The sequence below is a fragment of the Cervus canadensis genome, chromosome 12, assembly GCF_019320065.1.
Source record: "Cervus canadensis isolate Bull #8, Minnesota chromosome 12, ASM1932006v1, whole genome shotgun sequence".
NCBI lineage: Eukaryota > Metazoa > Chordata > Mammalia > Artiodactyla > Cervidae > Cervus > Cervus canadensis.
Genome location: NC_057397.1, coordinates 16,704,524 through 16,724,525, shown reverse-complemented (window position 1 = coordinate 16,724,525; position 20,002 = coordinate 16,704,524). Strand labels below are relative to the sequence as shown.

Sequence of the window (20,002 nt, the reverse complement as noted above, 5' to 3'; positions counted from 1 at the left end):
ACTTGTGGACACTGGTGGGGAAGGAGAGGGTGGTACAAACCTCGAGATTAGCATTGACAAATATCCAGTACCGTGTGTAAAACAGATAGCTGGTAGGACGCCGCGGTGTGGCGCGGGGAGCTCAGCTCACTGCTCTGTGATGACCTGGTGGGGGGATGGGGGTGAGAGCGAGACGCCAGAGGAAGGGGACACGTGTATACTTAGAGGTGATTCACGCCATTGAACACCGGAAACTAAATCAACATTGTAAAGCAATCATCCTCTAATTGAAAAATAAATTTAAAGAAACCTTTTTAAAAAGTTATGTTTACACCGTGGTGAATGTAGCCTGCCTATTAAGCATCCAATAGCATTATTTCCAATGTACATACCTTAATTTAAAAATATAAAACCAAGCGATTACAACACTAACCACCAAAGATCACAGATCATCGTAACAAATACAATAGCAATGAAAAAGTTTGAAATATTTCAAGAACTACCAAAACGTGACATAAAGACACAAAGTGAGAAAATGCTGTTGGAAAAATGGCACCAACAGACTTGCTCGACGCAGGTTGCCTCAGACCTTCTATTTGTAAACGACGCAACACCTACAAAGTGCAATGGAACGAGGCACGCCTGTACAGACAGACCAGCTCACAACTATTTCCTGACGACCTACGGTGCTTTCAGAGCACAGACAAAGGACAAATCTCAAATCTAACTCCTGGACCAAGCCTACAGTTGAGATCCCTGACTGCCTATGCGGCTCATTCATTGAATTGTTCGTGCAACAAATCCCTGCCGAGTGCCAGCCATGCTGCAGCCAACGGTGCTACAGTTTGGAGTTTACGTCTGTCCTCTGCTGAATGTGCAAGAAGCTTGAACTTGACCCAGAGTGACCATTCCCATCACTCGCGTCCATATGATGTTTTCCATGCTCAGAGCACTTACCCTGCACGGATGACCCAGGAAGGATGAGGTGGGTGTTCTTACGATCTCCCATTGCATGTTCAGGGAAACAGAGGTCCTGAGAGTCTGAGAGACACAACCCTGATCACAAAGCAGAACCATGACTCAAAGCCCCATCTTCTATCTCCTCCGGCTACAAATCTTTGCCTCCCTGTAGGACATGTGAGGAGTCCGTATTAGAAAAAGACCGCTGTAGATGAGCGGCCAGAGTGGGCTGGACCTCAAAGGACCCATGGGAAGAAAAGAGCAGGCATCTCACAAATGAACCTAGAACTGATATCCTCAGGGTCAGCACAGTCATCCACAGAGCTTAGTATCTAAAATAAACAAAGCAACACTAAAGTCTCTCTGTGTTGCGGGCAAGGAGTATAGAAGAATGGTCAGAGGCAGGTCAGAGGCAGACAAGCTCTGGCTCGCTTGTGTCTGGGTCACTATAAACGGAGTGCCCCAGACGAGCCTCTACTTTCTTATCTGGAAAATGGGAATACAAGGGCCCAACCCTACGCTATGGAACTCAGTGAATCCGGTGTCAGACACACCTGATTTGGCATGAATCGAGTGTCCCACATTTCCTCTTTTTACTACCTAAGAGGACCATCAATGCTACCATGTTTGTTTGTCTGAACTGAGGTGAAACCCACATGAAGTAAAATTAATTGTTTTAAAGTATATAATTCAGGGGTGTTTAGTACATTTTACAATCTCATACAATCATCACGTTTAGTTCCAAAACATTTTCATTGCCCTAAAATAAAACTTGACACCCACTAAGTTATTCCCCATTGTCTCCTACCCCCAGTCATCACCATCTGCATTCTGTCTTTATGGATCTACCTACTCTGGGTATTTCATATAACTGGAATCACATAATATATGACCCTCTGTGTCTGGCTTCTTTTACCTAGCATTATGTTTTCCAAGTTCATCCATGTTGTAGCTCTCCTTATGGCTGAATTAGATTTAATTGTGCGTCCATATGCATGTATATAGATAGGCAATGGGCTATATATTCATATATATATATATTCCATTGTGCGTGTGCGTGTATATATAGATGTATACACACACACATTTATACATTCATTTCATCCACTGATGGACATTTGCGTTGCTTCCACCTTCTGCTGTGAACAGTGCTGCTATAAACATTCGGGTGCGGTTTTTTGCGTGGGCACATGTTTTCAACTCCCCGGGGTAATACCTAAGAATGGAATTGCTGGGCCATATGGTAACTCTATGTTTCACTTAACTGTCTTCCACAATGGCTGCGCAATTTTACATCCACACCAGCAACACACAAGGGTTCCAATTTCTCCATATCCTCACCAACGTTTGTTTGTTGCTCTTGTTTATCAAAGCCATCCTAGGAGGTATTAAGAAGGCTTTGCTTTGCATTTCTCTCATTTCCTGTGCTTGCTGGTCATCTGCAAATCTCCGGAGAACTATCTATCCAAGTCCTTCGCTCATTTTTAACTTGGGTTCTTAATCTTTGCGGTTGAGTCTTCGGTTGTCTTTGACCAAAGGAGAAGCCAACTCCTAAGCTGCCCCAGGACTAGAGATTTGGTGGGGATGGGCCCCACAGACAGGCAGGAGGACGCAGCTGCTGGAGGCTCTGGAGAAGACCCCAGGAGAGCAGAGACATGGCTAAAATGGCCTGGGGAGCAGGACCTGGGAGGAAGTATTAGAGAAGGACAAGAGAAGGAAGCCTGGGAATGGCTTATGCCATTTCGGGGCTTATTCTACTTGGAGAGGCTGAGGAGGTGATTTCAAGGAATCCTGGCCAGCTGGTTCCCATTTCCGCGGCAGAGAAGGAAATGTGCACAGCGGGGAGTGGGTTAGGCCGAGCAGAAGGGAAATGCTTCCGGGCTGCAGAGCTTTGCGAGGCCCCTGAACGGGCAGAGTCTGCTAACACCTGGCACAGAGCAAAGACCACCCACAGGGGAGACAGGACCCACTCAAGCAGCAGTGCCCTGACGCACTCTCTCAAGCCACCAGACCCCATGGAAACAGTCACCGAAGGGGTGGAAGTGGCCACGGTCACACGCGACCCGGTATTCATCTCAACACCGCGTGGCTTCTAGGTACCAAAGCGCACACATTGGGCCCAGCTGAGTGGACCACGTTTTCTGATCACCCTACGTGCGGAGGGAGCTCTGGCTCGCCTGTGAGGTGCCGGGGGAGCAGAAGCAAAGCAGACACTGTGCTTGACCCCAAGGGACCGACATGGAGGCCACTGGGGAAACCTCCCGCTCCAAACCAGCAAAGAACAGGCACCTCACAGAGAGGCCAGCTGGACAAACGTGAGATGAGCCTCCAAGTTAGCAAGAAAGGGAGGAAACAATGTAAGAGGGACCCAAAGGACTTCCCTGGTGGTCCAGTGGCTAAGACTCCGCACTCCCAATGCAGGGGGCCCAGGTTCGATCCCTGGTCAGGAAACTAGATCCCACATGCTGCAACTGAGAGTTCACATGCCACAACTAAAGACCCGGCATGCCACAACTAAAAAAATAAATCCCACATGCCGCAACAAAGATCGAAGATCCCACTTGCTCCAGCTAAGTCAAATAAATAAATTAGTTTAAAAAAAAGAGTGACTCTATATTTGGAGTCAGTGGACCTGGGTTCAATCTTAATACTGCTATTTACAACCTGTTGAATACTGGCAAATTCCTTAACTACTCGGAGCCATCTTTTTCCTCATCTCTCAAAATGGGGATAAACCAGCTTCTCTGGTAATGTGGGGCAAAGGCAGCTCCGGACGGCTGGACCCTCCCCGAGTGCAGCTCCATAAGCCAGGAGAGTGTCGCCTGCATGACTGTGCGGCCTCTCCCTGGGTTCACTCGGCCACTTGGCTGCTCCCTGGCCGAGGGATCTCTGGAGCAGGTTACCTAAACTCCCCCAAGTCTTGGTATTTTCATCTGTAAAATGGGAATGGTGATAATAACGTCTGTCTTTCAGAGCAGTTCGTTGCAGTGGGTTTCATCAATTGACATGTGTAAAGATGCCTGGGAAGTACTCAAAAATTTAGCTCTTATGATCACAGCCTTCAGTGAGACAGACAATCCTTCTTCCTAATCTGTCTGCTGATGTGTTTAGTACAGATTTCTGAACAGCAAGCTGAGTCCCAGCTCCAAATGCTCCAACTGTGGGATCACAGAACTGAAAAACGGACTCTCCCTTCAAGGCAGTAAAGAGATGGCCCAGGGCCCAAGGCTCACCCCACTGGGGGCGCTCAAATCCAAGTCTCTGCCAAAGGCCGGTCGCAGCCCTGCCCACCCCCATCGGCCAACATCCCGCACTGAGCCGCACCCATTCCTTATCCATCCTGAAACCAGCACCACCCAGGACCTGCGGAGAGGTTCAGTTAAAACAGTTTATAGGAAGGAAAGCTGCACTTTCTGCCTTCGCCTGAGATAAGAGGAATCTGAGGCCTGGAAGGAGCCAGGACGTCCCCTGCAGCCCTGACCTCCAGTCACACCAGACACACTCGATTTCCCAGACCAGGACGAGCAGGACGGGCCGCAGATACAGCTGGGCTGGCCTCGGTTCTGGGGCTGTACCCTCGGGCGATTTCCTTAACCTCCCTGGGTGGGCCTCAGTCTCTCGTCTGTAAAACAGAGACTATGCGGGGATTGTAGGGATGACAAGAAATATGGAGTCCCAGGCAGGGCCCTTATATATACTTACATATTGTATTTACTTATATACACAATACTTTGGCCACCTGATGCAAAGAGCAGACTCACTGGGAAAAGACCCTGATGCTGGGAAACACTGAGGGCAAGAGGAGAAGGGGGCGACAGAGGATGAGATGGTTGGGTGGCATCACCGACTCAATCGACACGAGTTTGAGCAAGCTCCAGGGGTGGTGATGGACAGGGAAGCCTGGCGTGCTGCAGTCCCTGGGGTCGCAAAGAGTGGGACACGACTGACCGACCGAACAATGGCAACAACACAGTAGTGCCCGGCTCACCTGAAGCAGCGCCTGGGTAACCACGTTCACGGTCCATGGCCCCAGGGCTGGCTCTCCACGTTCAGGATCCAAGACCCCAGGGCTGGGCTCTGTGGAGCCTCTGCTAGGCCAGGGGGCTAGACTTGGGAGCTGGGAGCATGGCCACAGTGCTCTGCTGTGGGGGTCCAGGGCACTCCAGCAGGAAGCAGCACGCCTGGTGGGGGGTCCTCAATTACAGGTGCACTTGGATCCACTCAACTAACACAGATCCAAAAAAGTAACGTCTGGAACAAAGGACCCCGGCTGTCAACCAGAAGGAGAAGTTCCTTAGAGGAGCTGGGCAGAAGTGGAGACCAGGGAGGGAGGTCAGATGGTTCAGGCCTCCTCTGCATCCCGCGTGGTAAAGAGCAGGTGGAGAAGCGGGTGGGTGTCCATAGGCCCGGCCTCCCCCAGAGCCTCCCAACACAGGTCCTGAGACTGACAAACTATTGGGTAAAGCCCACATCCCCAGCCCTTCCAGAACCATCTTCTGTGGTTTCTTTGTCAGAGATTCTGCAAGCAAGCCTGGCCCACTAATATCTTAACATAGGAATACCTTACAATGACGTCTACTGCCCTCCTCCACAAACACACACACACGAGTTCCTCCCTCCTCCTGGAAGGCTAAGTACAGTGGTTACTAGCACAAGCTCTGGAACCAGACTGCTGCGGCTGGGATACCAATGCAGCCACTTTTTAGCTGCGTGCCTTCAGACACTGTACTCAACCTCTCTGAGCCTCAGTTTTAGTCATCTGTAAAGAGGGGCCAATTATGGCACTATAATCCTGGAATGATGGCAGGAATTAAATCATATAACAGATGAGATCTGCTTCACATTGCCCAGGACTTCATAAACACTGGATGAACATCAGCTCTGATCAGGAAGTCATTCAATGTTGCTGATCTGACTGGTACGGGCTTCATGGAGTGTCAAGCGACTGAGAAGAGTTAAGAAAAGAGGGAGGGATCAGCTGGTTTCCTACATTCCATCCCATTTCAGGTCAGGATTTCCCACTTACCCACAAAACGGAGCTCCCCACCGTCAGTCTGAAGATCAGGACGCCAAAGCTCAGAGGGGCCCAGACAACAGAGCAGGAAATGGGCTAAGAAACAGACAAGCTTTCCAAAGCGCCACCCTGCCAAGCACATCCTCATCACTCCACACCATTCACCCACCCCCTGCCGGCCCCCATCCCCCCAATCCTTCTCCCCCCGCCCCCGACACCCCTCCACACAGCTGGGACACCCGTACCTGTTCCTCTGACCCCAGTGGAGCAGAGCCAACCTGAAGCTGGACATGATGCGTGGAGCCCTCGGGGCTGAGCGCCCCTGCACCTCCCCGCCCTCCCCCCAGTGAGGAAGACTCCCCACATACTCTTGCACTGCAGGCACACAGAGAATCCCACCCTCGAGGACCACCGTGGCCCCTGCAGGTCTGATGTGCCAGCAATCTTCTGTCTGCTTCCAAAATCCTCTGGCCAAACAGCTCCTCAGAATCCTCCACTTCACGTGGCTGGTCACTGCCTCAGGAGGGCAGCCCCCGTGTCTCTGCAGGGGCTGCCCACTGCCCGGCTTTCCAACATGCAGGCCTCCGCACTCCCAGGTCCCTATACCTGCCCAGCACACCAGGCCCCCTAGCAAAGCCCTGGTGGTTCTGAAAGGTCCATCCCACCCACTGAGCTCATATATGAAAAAAAGTGTCCAGGGGTCACTTTCCAGAGAGCTCCCTCCTTGTACTAAACATGCATGTGCCAGCTCAGGAAGCCATCCTCCAAGTGTGTGTGTGTGTGTTGGGGGTGTGGCAGTGCGGGGTGGGGGAAGAGTAGCTCTAATACTGCTCCCATTTTGCAGGTGGGGAAACTGAGGCTTGGAGAAATGCTCAGTCTAGGGTCACCTACTCATAAGTAACAATGCAGGCCTCCTCACTCTAAGTCACATCATTTTATTAAACACCTTTTATACTATTTTCAAGGGGCTTCCCAGGTGGCTCAAGTGGTAAAGAATCTCCCTGCCAATGCAGGAGACACAAGAGACCCGGGTTCTATCCCTGGGTCAGGAAGATCCCCTGGAGTAGGATATGGCAACCCACTCCAGTATTCTTGCCTGGAAAATCCCACGAACAGAGGACCTTGGCAGGCTACAGTTAGTTCATGGGGTCGCAAAGAGCTGAACACAACTGAGCGCGCGCGCACACACACACACACACACACACACACACACACTGCTTTCCTGTTGCTTCCTCTGATTTAGTGAAGGGGAGGCATGTCTTTCTAGGATTGACCCTGAGAACACAGCAGATACCCACTTTTAACCAGTGATTATCTGCCCAGGGCACATAGGGAAATGTGCAGGATCCCATCCCCTTTAATTTGAAAAAGTCGCAGCTGGGTCTGGAGAGGTTGGCATTCATCAGCAAACATGAACCAGCCAGACGTGGAGGGCTTTGAATACTAGGTGAGCCAAAGCCTTGTCCTCCCACCAGCAATGCTCCTGGGCTCCCAGCAGAGAGGGACCCATGCGGCAGAAGCACCCCAGACTACAGAGCACAGAGACTCAGACCACAGAGGACAGAGCCCCCTGGCTCTGCCGGGAAAGCCAGGAGGCTTTGCAGAGCCCCCAGCAGGGTGAAGAGCCAAGACCAGTGGGGGTGGGGAGAGGTGCCGACCGTCTTTAACACAAGAAGCCCAGGTCACCCGAAAGCAACTGTGTGTGGAAGACGGAAATCTGGTGGGGCTTTGTGGAATTATAGTCCACATAACCTCAGCGTATTACCCAGAAAAAGAAACCAAAGAGGCAAATGCCAAAAAGATGAGGCAGTCACAAAGCGACGATAGAGAATGGCCTGGGGATGCAGGGCCCGCGGGATAAGTGGAATGGCATTTCCTCCTTAGTCACTGGAAGGCATGGGCTCAACTCCAGGCCAGTGAGGCCACTGGAGCCACGTGAATTGGCCTCTTGTTCCTGGGAGAGAAACTGAATCGGGAAGGAACTGGACGGGGAATGTGACCATTCCAGCCCCATCTTCCTCTTCCCCTTCTTCGGTCTGTACCCCTCCCCTGCCCTGCCCCATCCTGCCTCCTCGCATTCTCCATAAACCCCTGCCTTAGAAAACCCCAAAGCCAGGATCCCCAGGGTGATAACGCAGAAAACAAAATCCTTTAAAAGGGCAAGAACTCCCGGAAAAAATCCACAAAGATTTCACATTATCTTTCTGCAGCCCAGGCTTCCTGACCCCAGTCTGGTCATTGAGTCATCTCACAACAATCCAGGGGTCTGTCCACTGCACGACCTAAATTGTTTGCTTGCTGTAGATTTTTTGTTTTTTTTTTTCCCCTCCCCACCCATCCTGCCCACTCCGCCCCCTCCCTTGTGGTAGCCGGGCTGACAGGCACCCGGCAGGCAGACCAGCAGAGCTGGGTACAGCTTCCTGTGCTGTCCTCCCCGAGTGCCGGCCGGCCGGTGGGTCATGACTTCCGGAGACACGGTAGTGGGGAGAACCTGGGATTGCAAATAGAGCAGGCAAGTGTCACTTCCATCAGGCACAGAGAGCCAGGCCCCCCGCAGGGCCCCCTCTGTCCATCTGGGACCTGAGTCCTGACTTTTCCCGCAATGCAATCTGACATTTCTGGGGCAGGGAGCAGGCAGCCTAGGGAACAGGATCCGGGGAAAACTTAGAATCCCAGCTGCAGCCTTACTCGCTGGGTGTCTGAACACCAGCCTCCACGCTCACACCTATAATGTGAGACTCAGAAAGCATTTCTACCTTCTGGGTGTGGGAGGATTATTTCAGTCTTGGCACATGGTGACAATAAAGGGTAACGAACATGCAAGCACTGTTCCATCAATGTCTACACACGGACACCCGCTATGCCTACCAAGCCAGATCTAACCACTTGACAGAACTGTTTGGGAACAAGACCCACACACTGAACCACAGGAGCATCAGGAAAACTCCGTCTTCTGCAAACTGCAGCCATCACACCCTACTTTTAAGCCACTTCCACGAGAATTTCAAATATACAAAATGTGCCTCCAAATGCCCTCCAAATAGGTTTGTAATCCAAGTATAAGAAGGTGATAGAGGAGGGCATGGCAACCCACTCCAGTATTCTTGCCTGGAGAAGCCCACAGACAGAGAAGCCTGGTGGGCTACAGTCCACGGGGTCCCAAAGAGTCAGATACAACTAAGATGACCAAGCACGCATGCACAAGAAGGTGACCTATCATAGCCCAAGTTCAGAAGAGTAGGACTTCTATGAAGGGAAGGAAACAGAACGGAAGAAGAGTCCCCACCAACATCCACTTTATCTCTAGTTTTCTCTTAATATCTACAAAAGCAAGGATTCAAAGCAAACATGCCTCCTTGTTTACCACTGGTTAATCCTGGGGGTGGGGACAGGGCCATGATGCAGCGGTCCTTTGTGGCTTCTCCTTTTGCGTTTCAGACCTGGATGATTCACGTGATACAAAGAAACCCCCAAACTCAGCAGATTCTGAAGTCCAGCAAGTCCCTGAGAAGGACGGAGGAGAGTGGGAGCTGGAGGCACCCACAGGACCCCCAGGGCTCCGCTACTTTAAAGGGAGGCGGGGCTGCCTGTGTCCTGAGCACACGGTGGTCCAGAGCTGCCTGGCCTGAGCCCTAAGGAAGGTGCTGGACCCAGTCACCTCCGCCCCCGCCACGCTCCTTCCCAGGGGAGCCGGCATGAAAAGCACAGCCAGACACAGCCAGGCTGCCCAGCTCTCGGGCACCTTCCCAGAGGTGACTCATGGGTCCTCTCGACAAGCGCGCAAGGGGCACAGAGCAAGGAACGCCCCCTCATTGAAAGATGAGGAGCTGGAGCCTCAGAGAAGTCCCAAGAATGGCACGGAAAACAGGGCAGTCTCAAAAGCCTCGCAAAGCTGTCGTATGTCCAGGATTTTCTCTGTGTGGGAATCTGAGGTCGGGGCAGGGGACTAACCCCCGGCCAGGTTTTACAACTCAGGTCATCTCATTTTCATGATAACCAGCTTCCCAGAGGAGGCGAGGAAGGCACAGAGAGGCAGAGCATCCTACCCAAGGCCACACAGCCAGCAAACGCCAGGTTCTCTAACATGCCCCCATCATTCCCCTGGAGCATGTCTCCATCAGGGCCATTCTCATATTCCCCGGACATGCAACAAGAAGCTTCCAGGGCCCCTGACTGAGCAGAGGCCTGGAAGCTTGTCCTGGCTAATGTTTATTTGTTTATGTCCTCGACTACCTGCTAAACCCAGTCTTGAAACTCAGAGTGACTCAGAGACCTCACCGGGAGCAGCTGCTCTGGGCTGTAGCCAGATAAGCCTCCACAGCGGCAGGAGGGGAGGGTCAGGGCAGTTCCTGGTAGTTAGGTGGAGCCGAGCCCCTCTCCCCAGAAAGGCCGAGCCCATGCGGAGTCATGGAGAGTAGCAGACAGGTAGACGGGAGGGAAAGACCCACTGCACAACCAGCTATTAGCATGGCTGACACTTTTACAAGACCAAGCAGGGGGACCAAGCTTTCCCCACCACCATGAGTGCCAGCAAGGCAACAGGTGGGAAGAAAGGACACCCGGGGATGGGAAAACAAGTGCACAGCCAAGACCCTGAAGATCCTGCGGGCCCACAGCAGTCACCCAAGTCCCGGGGCTGCAGACGCAGGCAGAGCGGGACTCTGGCCTCTGACACCTAAGCTATGGCACATCACTGCCCAGCTCCGGCCTCTGAAGCCTTTTCTCAGAAAGTTCTCAAAAGCAGAAGTAGAGAACAGCTCCCGAAACTGCAACTACCCACAGAAGCCTGTTCTTTTACTCATGGGGAAGGGATAGTTGGGGGGCATTTGGGGAGAATGAATACATGTATATATGTATGGCTGGGGCCCTTCGCTGTCCAGTTGAAACTATCACAATATTGTTAATTATCTATACTCCAATATAAAATTTTTTAAATACATTTTTTATTAAAAAAAAATAAATAAAATAAAATTTAAAAAAAACCCTGTTCTCTTTATCCTACCCCAGTAGTCCTAAGTGAATAGACTGCATGGGTTCTAATGTCAGAATAATGAAAAATAAAGCTCCGCTTTTTATTTTAAGGTTCCCCCTTTGGAGAAATTAAATATCATTCCTGAACTTTTTCAAATCTGCCCCTCTTCCCCCTCACCATGGCCTTTCTTGCCCTGTTGGGTTACTCCCAAAGCCTTTCTCATTAACCAGGTTAACCAGGGAAGAGGCTCAAACTCACACGCCCTGACCCTGCTTTCCAGGGGCCAAGGCCACAGTCCTGCCCCACGGCGTGAGAGCTCTTTTGTGCAGCGGCTATAAACCTTCCATTGCCTCTGAACGCACTCAGGGATAACAGGGTGTTGGGGAAAGGGTGAGAGGTCAAACAGAGACCCTCCTGGAATCTGCCCCCTTCATTAACTTCGGAATTCTGCAGGCCAGTGTTTTCTCAAGCCTTTTTACACTAAACACTCACCCAGGAGGAGGGCATGGCCATTCTCACACCCCAGGCTCCAGCTGAAAAAGCCAGGAGCCGGTTTCCTGGGAGGAGAGAGGGGTGAGGCCAGCAGCCTCTGTCCTCCCACGGGGAAGAACTGACACTGAAAGAGCAAAAACTCTGGAAAGAAGTAGAGATTCTGAGGCGTGATGGTTCTGACTTTGCGGATGACGAAAGAGAGACTCAGAGAGGCTTAGGAGCCACAGCAAGGTCACACAGCTGTGAAACAGCAAAGCTTCACAACCTGGCTGTGTTTTGCTCCAAAACCATAGTCTTCCAAAAACTGCAGTGCATAGCCAAAAGAGGGCAAGAATGTCCCAGCTGCTCCCTGCCACCCTAAGAAGCAGGAACCTGGGGGCTGGGCCTGCCACTCAAATTAGCATTGAGGACCGTGTGGAATTCCAGGATTGGACAGGGCATCCAACACTGAAAACACTCCTCTGAAATGACACCCTATTCATGATACCTGACTTTTGTACAGCTTTGATGTTTTCCAGAACAAAGCATTAAAGAGCTCATGGGAAAAAAAAAAAAGACATCCGAAAGAGCCACCAAGATGGTCCCTTGCTAACACAGCACTCCCTACCAAAATGCACGTGTCTGTGGGTTTTATTATGGGTCAGCCTCAGAGGCTGGGACACAGTAAGCCCTCAACAAACATCTGCTATCCACACAGGAGGAGAACCCAGAATGTGAAGTTCTTTCGTATCTTCCCTACAACCCCAGTGAAAACCCCATCATCCATATGCTGCTTAACAAGCCTCATACAAAGACTACATCTTGTAACAACATTTTCTCAGTGTTTATGATCCAAGAGGAGTCTCTCCTTTTCAAAAACAAACAAGTTTCTTTCACTGAGACCAAGGGGCAAACTATAGCCTGCAGGCGCATTGCCAGTTCTTATAAATAAAGTTTTATGGGGACACAGCCATGCCCCTTCATTTACATACTATGGCTGCTTTCCAGACACAAAGGCAGAACTGACTAGCAATGACAGAACCATACGGCCCACAAAGCCTAAAATATTTACTACCCAGCCCTTGGAACAAAGATTTGCCAAACCCTGATTTAGACTCTGTATGTTGCGCTAACCAGGAAGTCAGAACTAAATGTAATGTTCAACGTTAGTAACTCATGAATCCTCAATGGTCTTTATTTCCATAGGTCTGTATGTTTTGATCTTCTAATTCCATTTTAACACTTGGTTTAAAAATAACTAAGAACCCCTGAGTGCTGATCATACGTCAGGCACTGAAGTAATCCCTTCAATATAGTCTCTTATTTAATTCTCACAATAAACCCACAGGGTAGGTTATACTATCCCCTATTTACTGAGGAGAAATGAATGGGGAAAAAAAAATGAATGAATGAATCATCGACTGATTTGCATGTAGCAATATTTACTATTTCATAATCCAATCCCGGAAAGTAATACAGGAGCTGATCTGCAAACTTTGGTGCTCAATAAGTAGAATACAGTTGGCAGAGACGTCAATTCAAGCAGAATTATAGGATTCTACAGCACTATCATTCAAGATTCCTTTTGTTTTCAGTCTAGCTTCAGACTGAGCTGTGCAATCACTTCATCATGAATCTTCTGGATTTAGGGAGGATCACGGTGGACTGAACATCAGAGCTGGCATGAGGTGGGACACAGAGCCACTCGATCAGTCTGGGGGACCCCTCATCTCCCGTGACGTGGTCGGAGTCACACAGCCCAAGTGCCACCGGTGGAAGCAAGGACGTGTGCTCCGAACCGAGCCCCCTGCAGGAGGGCCGCATCCAGGTGTTGCCACCTTTTTGCCAAACCGACCTTTTTCCAACTTCCCTAACTATTAATACGTCTTAAGCAGTAATATCTGCAAAATCACAGGCATGTTCTTTTTCTAATTCAAATGAAAATAAACATAAAACGGTTTTTCTAAAAGTCTGCCCCCCATGTAAGCTAGAGGCATCTTGTACACTTCACTGCATGCATGAGAACCACCAGCCTAGCAGAAGCAGGAAGGCGGAAAGCTGACATATCAGAGGGTGCACACCAGCTTCTCCACTCTCCTGAGACAAGCTTGGCAGTTCTCTGGGTCTCTCTGAACCTCAGTTTCTTCACGTGTAAAGGTGGGGTGCCACCCACTTCCCCGGGTTGGAAGACTGATCAGGCGTTGATGAACACTAAGCAACCCCATGGCTGTTCACTGGGACTGGTCTACACTCAGCTTGTGCAGACCCCAGGGGCCCAGGCCAGCCCTGCTATGGGGGAGCAGGTGCAGGTCACTAAGCCATGTCCAGGAATGCCGGCTGGGGTGTCTGTGGATGTAGGGGGCAGCGCTGTATCCCCTAGACCCTCTCCCTCGACTCCAATCCTCACAGGGGCCTATCAGTTAAGTAAATTTGAAAAAAAAAAAAAAGTCAGGCCTGCTCTAGCAGCAGCCTGGGGTAAGAGGGCTCAAACAGAAACGGGTTCTTCCAAGCAGCGAAAGACAGACTGTGCGATGAGGAGACTGTGCGCATGCAAGCCAAGTCTCTTCAGTCGTGTCCGACTCTTTGCGACCCTATGGACCGTAGCCTGCCAGGCTCCTCTGTCCATGGGATTCTCCAGGCAACAATACTGGAGTGTGTTGCCATGCCCTCCTCCAGGGGATCTAGATCAGGCCAAGCAGAAACACGAAGCGGCCACTCGATCGCAAAGGAGAAACTGGACGAGTCGACGTGGACCCGGAAATGGCAGCTCTGGAGGCAGCAGCAGCACCACCACCGCTGCCGGGCCCACCAGCCCCTCCACCGCGTGCCTGGTGCTCCGGGCCCACGGCGGCTGGCCCGCCCAGCAGCCTCCCGGCTGACTCCTGTCATCCCAGACTAAGTGCCGCTGCCTTTGCGCTCAGGCTAGAAGAGAAATCAGACCTTTCCCTACCCACGAGGGCAGCAAGGCCCAGAGAAGAGAGGGGATCTGCCCGAGGTCACACGGTCGCTGGCAGGGGGGCCCAGAAGGGAGCAGGAGCTGTGTCGCTCAGTCCCAAGCAGACGGCCCCGAGGCTCCGCCATCAGTGACAACTGTGTTCTGGGGCCGCCTGTGGAGCCTGGGGAGAACCTCCTTCGCTAGTCTGGGCCCCCAGCTACTCGGGTACCAAAATCAACCGCTGCGGTGCCAACCCCGCGGGTCTGGTCTGGGGCTGGAATGGAGTAAGGTCTGCCACGTGCCCTGCACAGGACATGTCTTGTGATTATTCGGACATCCGTGCCCATGGCGTGCAACAATCCTGCAGACACGGGGCATCTGCTCAGAGTAGCCAGAGGGGAGGGGAATGGGCACCTTACTTCTCGCTGCGACCGTTCCGAGCCTTCGGGTGCCTGAGCCCACCCACCCCCTCCTGGGAGGAGCCTGAGATAACCCCAGACCACCACAATGGGGTTGTTCTAGGGAGCCGCTGATAAAAGGAGAAAGAAGCAGGGCTGCGGGCCGTGTGATAAGAGAGGGCGCTGCTCTGCAGCGGGAGAGCGGGGGGAGATGGCCGCAGAGACGCGAGGAGGTGTGCGGGTGGAAGCGGAAGGGCCAGGGTTGTGCCTTGGTGTCCACATTCACCTCGCATCCCCCGGGCAGCTCTGATGGCCACTGCGAGACCAGCCAAGTCTCCCAAGCCTCCAAGGCCCCCTAGGCCCTCAAGAGCCCCCTCCCAGGGTGACACCTCCCCCTGCAACCCCTGGCCATGGGCAGCAGTGAGCAGAGCACCTGTCAGGCTGTGTTGTCCTTTCCTCCCAGCAGACCTCCGGGGCTGCACTGAGTTCCCACCACACCTAGTCCCAGGGGACCAGGAGCCTCCTCCCTGGGGGGCACAGAGTTCATACTTATAGTCTGGCTCTCCAGATGACAAAGAGGACCTAGGGACCCCAAGAGTATTCCATCGCAGGCAATGCCACACGCACACACACCCTCCTCCTCTGCTTTCTCTGGAATAAATAACCTTGGGCAAAGTTCTAAGCTGTGAACTGGGCACATCACTGCCCACCCAGTGGAACTGTTGGGCTGGTTAAGTTCTGCAGATGCTCAAAAACCGTGTCTCCCTTCCGTCTGTCCTTTTCACAGAAGCTGAAAGCAAAGCACCGAGACAGATCTGATCCAATCAACTCCGACGCAGTGAATAAGGGGCCCGCGTGTGTTTAGCTGTGAGCAAGGTACACATGCCTCTCGACCTCGGACAACTTCCGAGGATGGGAGAAGGACAAGAAATCAAACACCTTGCATAGACGGATATAATATTTCGACACAGGGAGGAGCTGTGGGCCGGGACAGTGGGCAGTGACCAGAGGGACGTCATTTCCATGAGAAGGTCAGGGAAAGCTGAGAAGTGCCGCAGGGCGTGAGCAGAACCGGGAACCCAACCAAAACGGAACCCCCGGCCCCGCCCCACATGCCTTCTCTGCAGGCAAGTGCCAGGCGGCCCCAGGTGACCTGAGCACACGGGACACTGGCTGTTAGAGCTGCCACTCTCCTCTGGGCAGCCCAACGCTTGGGCAACATCCCTTGGAGTCATCAACGTCACAGCTGCCCGGTCCGGACAGCCTGTCAGCTGCAGAACCACCCAGAACCCTGTGTTGTCTGGTCCGCCTCCCTCACACGGACACAAGGCTCCCTTCCCTCGCCTGCTGCCAGCCGGGCACTCAGCCCTCCCACAGGCTCTGGGGACTGGGACCTTTGATCAACTGTCCACGCCAGCCAGCAGTGCCTAGTTAAAAGGCCAGCACGGCCACCCCCCAGCCGTGATCAGAAAGGTTTCCAAAGCCTGAGCAACAACCTCTTTCCAACCACGAGGAACACTCCCACTGCGGGCTGGGCATCAGCTGTGTGCCGGGCACGATGCTGGCTAGCCACACACACACAAGTGTTCTGGGATCCTCAACACCGATCCTACGAAGGACGATGACATGTCACCCCCCCTGAGGAGAGGGGAGCAAGGAACCCAGCAGTCACTGTGTCCCCGAGTCACTGGGTGGATGTGGGTTACGGATCCCAGCCCAGGATCCTCTGGCTCCAAGGCACCCAGCTGACACATGGCTCCTGGTTCCCGGCTATAAGAATAGAGCCGGCTGCATGATGGTGACCTCTCCCGCCAGCCAGGCGGCGGCACCGGAAGCCCAGGTGGGTGCTGGACTGAACACGCGGAAGATGCCTACACAAGGAGGAGGTGGGTCTTACGTTTCAGAGGCAGCCCCTGGGGGAGCTGGCAGAGCTCCAACCGAACATCCCCGTCAGTGAGAAAGGCAGGAAGTGTCGGTCCTCTGTCTCCCATCTTCATCCAGGCTGCAGGAATCCACAAGGTGCTCAGCCAGGGCCCTCCTAAAACCACCATGAGCATCCAGAAATGTGGCCGGTGTGTGTCCCTGGAGAGCCTGCTTCCACCAGCATCAGTCCCCATGCAGGTGGCTGAGTATCGCTGTATATCCACAAGACTCAGTTCAGTTCAGTTCAGTCACTCAGTCGTGTCCTACTCTTTGCGACCCCATGGACTGCAGCACGCCAGGCCTCCCTGTCCATCACCAACTCCTCGAGTTTACCCACAAGACTCAGAAGATCCTTAAAGGAAGCTCCTTGCAGCTGACAGATGCAGCCATCATGAGGGACCTTCTTTTTAATTCCTTTCTGGTCAAAAGATCAGGCCTGGGGATGAGAAGAAGAAAAACAAATCTTGTTACAATCATGCACCCAGAGCAGCAATTGTTCTTCCTTCCTGATGTTTGACCAAATGGACAGAGAGGAAGGGCTTCCTTGGTGGCTCAGACAGTAAAGAATCTGCCTGCAGGGTTCGATCTCTGGGTTGGGAAGATCCCCTGGTGAAGGGAATGGCAATCCACTGTGATATTCTTGCCTGGAGAATCCCATGGACAGAGGAGCCTGGTGAGCTACAGCCCACTGGGTCACAAAGAGTCAGAAACGACTGAGCAACTAACATACACACACGTGCACAGAGAAGGAAACTCACTAAAAATAATGCCCTGTAGCTCTGACACTTAAATACGGGTGAGGGCGGGGAGTGTCACCTCCCACCAGCACCAAAGCCCTCTCGCAAAGGGAACGGGGTTTCACTGCTTAGGGTTCCTCCTTAGGAACTACCCAAGGATAGCAGGGGGGCTGAGGTATGCCCACTATAAAGAGGAGGACAATAAATACCAGAAGGGTTAGGTAGCCCGCTTGGGGACTTACCAGCAGGGGCAGGCCTGGCACACAGCCCTGGGCTCCCCTGCAGGGCCCAGAGGTCCCAGCTGAGGGGGTGTGGGGTCAGCTGGTAGGAAGTAGTTCTCTGTTTTGTTTCATTTTAAAGATAACCACAAAGCCCTGACATCCTTCCAGGCCTTGTCCTGCACTGTGAGCCTCTTCAGAGCAGAGCTTGGGGCCTCTTCTTTTTTTTTTTCATTCATTCAGCAACTACCGAGCACCTACTAGGTACCCAGTACTGTTCTAGCTATAAGGGGAGACCAAGAGGACTTCAACCCAGCATATTCAAATTACTCTAAAGATAACTGATAGACAGATCCACAATGCTTAGGGTTTGGGGCCCAAAAGCCAGCAGCCCACCGATGATAACAATAACTGCCCTTGTGGAAGAGCAGTTAATCACCTTGCTTCAAGCTCTGGCCCCCATCTAATACAATCCCCAACCTCCCTGGGACTCCTGCCTTTATTTTCCAGATGAGGAAACAGGGTCATAAACACCTAGAAAGAGTAGAACCTGAATCTGAGGCCAGACAATCTGTCTTCCTAACCTGCACCCTGACCCACGGGTAAAGCCTATTTCCAGGCAATTCACATGCATTGCTGTTGTTGTCATCGAGTCACTAAGTCGTGTCCGACTCTTTTGCACCCCACGGACTGGAGCCCGCCAGGCTCCTCTTGTCTGTGGAATTCTCCAGGCAAGAACACTGGAGTGGATTGCTATTTCCTTCTCCAGGGGATCTTGCTGACCCAGGGATCCACCCACATCTCCTGCACTGGCAGGCGGGTTCTCTACCACTGAGCCACCAGCGAAGCTCTTCATATGCATGGAATTCCCATTTAATCCTCACCATCACACCATGTGTTATAGAACACTCTTATCTGACTTTAAAGATGAAAACGCTGAGGCCCAGCCAGACAGCTTAAGCCACTTGCCCAAGGTCACACAGCTAGAAAAATCACAAAACAAGGATCTGAAGTCAGGCAGCCTGACTCCAAAGCCCATGAGCTTGACCATTACACCAATTATGATCAACAGCAATGACTGCTGTAATTCAGACTTTCCATTACTTAGTGGTGTGAAACAACACAATCCATGAGCTAACAGTTCTGGAGGCCAAAAGCCCAACACAGGTCTCACTAAGATAAAAATGAAGGTGCTGGTACCTTATGTTCCTTTCTGAAGGTTCTAAGAAGAATCTGTTTCCTTGTCTTTTTCAGCTTCTAAAGGACGCCCACGTTCCTCAGCTAGTGGCCCCTTCCTCCATCTGCCTCCATCACAGCATCTCTCGGACCCTGTTTCCATCATCTCATCTCCTCTGACTCTTCTGCCTCCCTCCTCCACTTTTAAGGAGATTACACTAGGTCCTTTCAGATGATCCAAGATAATCTGTCTCAGGGCCCTGAGCCTTAATCTTATGTGCAAAGTCCCTTGTGACATGTAAGTAACACAATCACAGGTTCTGGAGACTAGGACATGATGGGCATCTTTAAGGGTCATTTTTCCATCTGTCGTCATGACCATGACAAAGGGCATCCACGCTCAGCCTTAAGCCGTCCCCAGTGACCAGGAGTCAGAGTGAGCTCCTCTTGTTCCATGTAAACCTACCTGACACAACTTTTAGACCCAAGAGAAAGATGGACTCAAAAGGAAGCTGACAGGTCTAAATATCAGCCCCTATGACAAAACTTAAGTGGCTTCCCAGGTGGCTCAGTGGTAAAGAATCCATCTGCCAATGCAAGAGATGTGGGTTCAATCCCTAGGTCAGGAAGATCCCCTGGTGGAGGAAATGGCAACCTGCTACAGTATCCTTGCCTGGGAAATCCATGGACAGAGGAGCCTGGTGGGCTACAGTTCATGGGGTTGCACAGAGGGACACGACTTAGCAGCTTAGCACACACAGCACAAAAGTACAGGAGAGAGGTTTAAACATTAGAGTTTGAGGTCAAGTTACCAAACTTACTAGCTGTGTTATTCTGGGGAAATATTTTTAACCTTTGGTTTCCTCCTCTGTAAAATGGGAATAAACCACAACTACTTACTTCATGAAAATTTTGTGATGCTGACATGAAAGAATCAACACAAATCAGCATGTTTGCAGGCACACACAAACAGCTCAAGGTCAGCCCTTATATCATGCATCAAAGGGAGTGGCCACCGTCAAGCCAAGGCCGGTCTGTCACAGGACCCCTCCCACTCACCCATCTTTCCTCCTCGGTTTCCACAGCAAAACTACCAAGAGCTGCCAGCCCAGGAGTGGCATTGCACCAGAAAGTCAGGACCGGAGTCTCATCAGCTAACGGGCTGCTTATGGCAGGAAGGGAAACAGGGATTTACGGCACTAGCCCCAGTTAATGGCAG

The 20,002-nt window shown here is 51.9% G+C and overlaps 1 long non-coding RNA gene and 1 other non-coding gene across 2 annotated transcripts in view; one reads left to right on the top strand and one right to left on the bottom strand.

Annotated features, from left to right (window-relative positions):
• The window catches only part of LOC122451512, a 149,338-nt gene extending 132,718 nt beyond the window's left edge, over nt 1-16,620 (bottom strand). The window contains exon 1 of the long non-coding RNA XR_006272422.1: nt 16,226-16,620. This is a non-coding gene — a long non-coding RNA (uncharacterized LOC122451512). The remainder of the gene's footprint in view (nt 1-16,225) is intronic.
• Nucleotides 3,318-3,390, top strand: TRNAG-CCC. The gene has a single exon. It is a non-coding gene; the product is annotated as a tRNA-Gly (tRNA).
• Nucleotides 16,621-20,002: the final 3,382 nt, after the last annotated feature.